The 6,855-nt window shown below is 38.4% G+C and overlaps 1 pseudogene; it reads right to left on the bottom strand.

The window, feature by feature from the left end:
- Window positions 1-881: 881 nt before the first annotated feature.
- LOC133888535 (uncharacterized) lies at window positions 882-5,336 on the bottom strand (annotated as a pseudogene).
- Between the last annotated feature and the right edge of the window lie 1,519 nt (window positions 5,337-6,855).

The raw sequence follows: 6,855 nt of genomic DNA, 5'->3' as shown, positions 1-6,855 counted from the left end.
TACATTACAGAGACTGGCAGGGACCAGTTAAGATGTCATGGGAAGAAAAGGCTGCCTGGCCGTGCAACAGGAATGGATACAGTTTAGGTTTTGAAATCCTGGTCAACAAACATGATTTTTTGTGCACATAATTGTTATTTGCAGGAACGAACTTCCACACAACACGAAACTATAAACTTTCAACAACGTTCCTATAACATTTTCTTTCCTTTTCACAAGTTTTAGAACAGATGTATATGAAAATAGATACCTGGTTCACATGAGAGTTTGCAACATCAGATTGTGTTCATTTTCTATTTGAAACAACAAAATTATAGTAGTCCTCCTCCCTGTATAGTCTCCTGAAACATTAGAAGAAATTGATCACTTAAATGAACTGACAAGGATATGTGGACAGTACATATTACAAATGAGCAAGATAACTCCAATAATGCAGAATAGAACGTGATATCATGAAAAATCATCAATGTACGAGTATTTAATAGAAAATTCTGCTGAGTTTTCATATAAATCGAGATCACATATAACGACAATTCCAGGCTTTATGATATGGGTTGCAAAATTCAAGGAACTAAGACAATATGAAGCCACTAGTTTCAAAGAGGGAAGAGTACAAGAAAAATGCCTTAAACAGGTTGCTAGCATCCAACAAATTTGGATCCAGATAAATGGAATAATGGCATAACAAAAAAAAAGGTATTTGGCATGGGCGCATGGCACGTATTTTAGTAATGCGAATGGACCCATCCTAAGACAACAACATGGACAACACTATCCATGAGTCAACTAGTAATGAGTTGCAAACCTTCTAAGTAATGTCAAAATATACTGCTTAGTGAACACGTCATGTGCAAAAGAAAACAAATAAAAGTTGGCTGAACTTACGCTAAATCTGCTGATGTATCACACTTAATAATAACTTTCCCTTCAGATAGTTCAAGGCAAGAATAGTGCATCATCATTTCTTTCAAGGTATGTTTCGTGCTCTTCACATCATTGTCCCACAATATGCTCTGCTCCACAGAGTAACAGTGTAATATGATGTCAGTAATCAATGCAAGCAGAAAAAACATGCAACTACTAGTAACTTTAATGGAAGCTCATAGAAGTATAAAAGTTTAATATGCTTTTGCACCCATGTGAAGTAAATAGGACGTCCTATAACAAACACGAAAGCAAAATCAAATACATTCCTTACATACTCTCTTTTGACATCCTCCCAAGGTGTTTTTTGCCTTTGGCACAAAAGATAGAGGCATTCCACATGGCACCTCTAGCAACCATCACAGAAGCAGCACCTAACAGTTATAGAAACCAAGATATCAACTATCACCTGAAATAACAACAAACAAAGATCCATCTGCCAATGCACTCCAAGTTATTGGTTACTTCAGATGTTTAATATCATATAGCGTTTAGGAAATGATTGAAGTATTGCAGCAGTCCTAATAAATGCATATTTGCATTTGGGCAAGAGAAAAGGCAATTTCAAGATTGTTAACTGATATAGGTGAAGCAACCCATACTGAACAGAGCAAACTGACAAATGACAGTGTTAATTGAAACACAAACCTGTAGCATCTTTAATTCTTTTAAAATCCTCATAATCAAAGACATCTCCATTTGCTATAACTGGAATCGACAGTGTGGACACAACATCGGCAATTTCATCCCACTTGGCAGGATCTCTTGGCCTGTCTTTGATCTTTCTGCATTGTTAAAGGAGACCAACATAAGGGAAACCAAAAATGAAACATTGATACTTGACATTATTCCACGTCATATTCAGTTTCATTATTGTAAAAGTAATGACTCGAAAAAGAAAAATACTAGATAGTCAATAGAAAGCAGCTCCCCCCCCCCCCCTTTTTTTTTGAGGACTTTTACAGTACACCTAAATGAGTGCATACCGTCCATTTTCTTCATCCGGTGGTTTAGATTGGCCCAATGATACTCTATCGCCCATCAGTATCATGAGTATCATTAAAGAGTATCATGTGTATCATAAGGGTAGGATTGGAAAAAAAATTATGATAAACTTGTAAATTATATGTTTAATTAGGGAATGTCAAAATATTAGTTTATTCTTCGCATAAGCTTTCACTTATTCTGTTCATTTCATTTATTAGGGTTTCCATCCTCCGTCGGTCGGTCGATGATGGGTAGCGAAGGTCCGAAATCCGATCAGTCAATGACGTCTATACCCCTAAGGGTATCAAGATAATTACAATAATACCTACTAAAATGGATGGTTGGATCACAACAATGATACTCTCTACTATCTAGTATCATAGTGTACCGTAAAGGTTCTCTTTTTTGGGGGGGTATGATATATATATATATATATAAGCATGAACTCTGCCATTCATTCGTGCAACGTCCCGCACCCCCCAGGTCTCCAACGAAGATCGCGTCGTGGGGAAGCGCCAATAAAATTGCGGACGAGCATGGAGGCATGGAGCTCGGTGGCAGCGCTCCCGGATGGAGCTGAACCGACAGGGGTTCGAGCCCCCGTCCCGCACCCCCTAGGTCTCCGACGAAGACCGCGCCGTGGGGAAGCGCCGATAAAAAAAATCAAGGAGAAGAGAATAGAACACCAAAAATCCGGGAAGGAAATACACCGAAACACCCACCCCAAGAGGAGCAACACCTAAATCAAGAAAAAACAACCAAACACAACCACCTCACCCACTTTGCCACGCATTTGGAGTCTCATACCCAAGAATTTAACTAGGTGGACATATGGATATAATTGGAAAATGGAGATGGTAAATTGCATGCTTCTAGACTGAGTGTGAGAATGGTTATAGTTATCTACCAGAACTCAAAAGTAACTCTATGTGTCTTTACCTTCCATGGACAGCAAGAGCAGGAACACCAGTTTTCTCAATCCGACGTGCCAACTCTACAGTGTCCTGAGGTGTGCTCAGAAGACGGATTTTGCATGTCACTGTTGCGATCAAAGTCCTCCGCAATGCTGTCAAAATCTACATGGCATACTATGCATAGCCTGAATAAGTGCAGTGAATTTACGGGGTAAAAATTAAAATAAAACAATAAGAGCAAGTACATCATGTATAAGCTCAGGTTTGGAGAGTAATGCGGCACCCATTCCTCCACTACGAGAGAAAGATTTTGGATAACCCATGTTGATATTTATAGCAGCAACATCACGGCACCTTGTGAGGATGAAAACATATGATTAAAGAAAGAAGCAAAGCAGATTAAACAAATTTAGGTAGCAACCCTGGCTCTAATAACCCAGAGTAATTTCAGTTAACATACTTCAGAATTTGGAGACTAAATAGTTCCAGAAATAAAGCTTACACTATCTGAGCAGCTTTAATTGCCCTAACAGCATCTGATGTGCCCATTTGGAATACAACTCTACCCCTTTCTTGTGGGCAGGTTCGAAAACCACATTATCAGTTCCTTTCTCCAAAAAATCAGTAGTCCCAAGAGATTCTGGACAACATAGCACAACATTATTTGGATGAATGGAATCATACCACACAAAGCACAAATCCAATAAATCTGACAACACATGAAACAAAACAAAACAAATCCTGGGAGTGCTAGAAGGTGCCTAGCCTTATGTGTAAATGAGCTTTTACTTTGCTTCACAAAGCATTACTAAAGTTATCCTAACATCTATTCAATCCTTCTCCACTACAAAGCTTTTATCATCCAAGAATCATTTAACATAAATATTTCCAACCATTGACTTCAGATGCAATATTATTGGGGTAAAGTTATTTGCAATGATACTATGATATGCATCATCCTTAACGGCAATTGATGAGTAGGCTTAACCACTATTGAGGACATAGTTGTAAGATCGATAGATTATATAAAATGCCAAATATCAATTGAACTATAATACCATTTGTAACACGTTCACACTTCAAGAATTTATGATCGATTATTTCTTCTCCATAAATAATATCAGCACCATATTCAGCAGACAGTAGCCTAAATGGTAAGGTGCCCTGCAAACATAATTAACAAAATGAGGCAGATGCTAGATAAGAAAGTAAGTTTGGAAAGGAAAATTCAGACACAGAATAGATCAATCAAAAAGTTTCTAGGCATGAGATATACAACATGACCCATGCTAAAGGGAGTTCTGGTGCTCTTGAGCTCAACATGTTGAGCAAATCCTCTGAGATCGTGGAGGATTACTACTCTATTCGCAGCAATTGTAGCATGGGAATTCATCGGTCAAGGTAAATAATGCCAATTCATTTAGTGAAAGGTATCGTCAGCCCACATACTTATTCAGGAGCAGAAATACAGGAGAACAATCTAAAGGCCCCTGATATTAGCATCGGCAAAAATAGTAATCACCTAACTTTTATTTGATTAATTCAATACTTGTTTGATACAAAATTAATTGGGCAGCAGAACAACACAATTAATCGTCTCAAGTTTTTCGGTCAAGGCATGAGAAAGGTAAATTTGTGTAATCAAATAAAGCTGCAGGCCTGCAGCCTAGATACCTTAGCTCTAGACACCAAGGGCCTGTTTGGACGCGAAGGACTTTGATCCAAACCGTAATCCCGTAGCAATCCCACGAGTCCAAACGACCCCTAACTTGTTGTTTCTAATAGCTTACTTGGGCGCCAGAATCCCACATGTCCAGCCATCAACGGTTTGCAGTTTCAATACGTTTTTTTTTTTACAAGTGCGGCCCCAAATGCACGCCCTTCATTGGAGGGCAGGGGCAGGTGCGGAACGGGTGCCAGAATCCCACATGTCCCATGGAGCGCTCCCACTGCGCTATGCGCACGTCCGCGTTTCAATACGTATTCACATTAAATATACTTCCAGTGTCACATAACTGATTCAAATTATATGAAAGCTAAAATACAATCGAAGAGCTAAAATCAATACACTATCCCATAACTGCAGTCATCAATTGGACAGCACGCCTACCTACTTCTGAAACAAAACGAAAAGTGAACACGATCATCTATGCTATGTGCTTCCAACTCTAGATCCTGAGAAATTAACTATTCATCCGGAATCAGAGACCCAAAACTAGAGATCCAGAAGCTTGAGAGCAAAACTCAAACCCAAACTCGAATTCATCCGCCCTCGAAGGGGAGAGAAGGCTAGTAAATCCAGTGCACGGATTCGAGGGGGAGCTCGGGTAATGAGGAGATACCACGCGAACCATGGGCGCGAGCACAAGCTTGTTGCGGTACTCCATGTCTCCATCCCCCCGCGCGCCGCGGCTGCCTCCGCCTCTGACTCTTACCCTTTCCCCGCGAAACCTGGAGGCGAGCTTGGAGACGTACGCGGTACGCGCTTGTCTACGAGGACAGCCGGACGGGGCACCCGTCTTCTCCAGTCTCTTCGTCCCGGTCCTTGGTTGGGCCGGGCCTCTGAAAAGTCTCCAGTCTCCAGAGCACATGAACAGTAATTCGCGACGAACAGTGCTGTGAAATTCAATTTCCTCTCATATCTTCTCTATTTAAAACAATAATGTTCTGTTGCTCCAAAACTTCTATTTTTTTTACATGTTCCATAATTAATTTGAAACCAATTTTAATTGAATTCACCAAAAAATTCTGTGTATAATTTAAACTAAAATTCTCCAAAAAATGCTACTTCTATAAATTCTAGCAATTGTTAGAGCTCAAATAAATTTTTAAAAATCTGGTAAAATTCACTAATATTCTTCTTGGATGATTTGATAATTTCTAAAATTGTTTTCATCCCTATATTATATGGTAAAAAAGTGGATTCCTTTCTAATGCACCATTTATATGTATTTTTATAATTTTATGTGATATTCTTCTTTTAACTTAATTTGAATTAAAACATATATAAACCTACTACTAAAAATAATTTTAGAAATTATCTCGTCACATAAGAAGAATATTAGTGAATTTTACCAGATTTTTAAAAATTTATTTGAGCTCTAACGATTGGTAGAAGTTATAAAAGTAGCTTTTTTTTGGAGAATTTTAGTTTAAATTCTACGAGGATTTTTTGGTAAATTTAATTAAAATGGGTTGCACATGAATTATGGAACACGTACAAAAAAATTAGAATTTTTGGAGTAACAGAACATCATTGTTTTGAATAGAGAAGATAGGAGTAGAAATTGAATTTCACAGCACTGTTCCCCGCGAATTACTGTTCATGTCGGTAAGAGCCGGCTACCTTTGCAATTTGTTCCATCAGAGTCTATTTATTTAATTTTTTAATCGAAAAAATATAAAAATAAAAAAACCTCGAGCTTGGGAGCTATGTGAAATTGATATTTTGTAATTTTTAGTTCTTAAAATTATTTTATGAGAGTTATTACTTAGATAAATTAGATGTCGTGAGTAAAAAAAACAGCTCCTCTTAATACACTTTATACATAGAATCGCTTTCTTTATAAAATTTAAAATTTAATTAAAAAATTACTTTGAACTTTAGATTCACTTTCCACATAAAATTTAGTTCACTTAAAGCTAAGAGTAGCTCCAAATTCAAGCAAAATTACACGTGTCTGTGACTCGTGTTGTAGTATGGCCTATGTACCTGGATGCAAGCTATCCCATGTCGTATCGTCTGAGTCATGTAATTCTGGTGCGGATTGTGATCTGCCTATTGAAAGACCGGTAAAAGTTAACGTGAGACCGATGGGGTCAAAGTGGTGGACAGCAGCAAAATGCGGTAGCACCGCTTTTGAAACTTTCAGTGTGGTGCAATGCAAGCAAGGTAGCTGCATTGTATCTACAGGGTCGTAACAAAACTGATCGGCTCATTCCACCGAGATATCGGTAACATTGTGACCTCATGGTGATGGACTGTTAGCATCGGATCATAGGAAATGACCACGGACCACCCAAATGTTGG

The sequence above is a fragment of the Phragmites australis genome, chromosome 13 (genome assembly GCF_958298935.1).
Source record: "Phragmites australis chromosome 13, lpPhrAust1.1, whole genome shotgun sequence".
NCBI classification, from domain to species: Eukaryota; Viridiplantae; Streptophyta; class Magnoliopsida; order Poales; family Poaceae; genus Phragmites; species Phragmites australis.
This window is presented reverse-complemented; position numbering and strand designations above follow the sequence as displayed.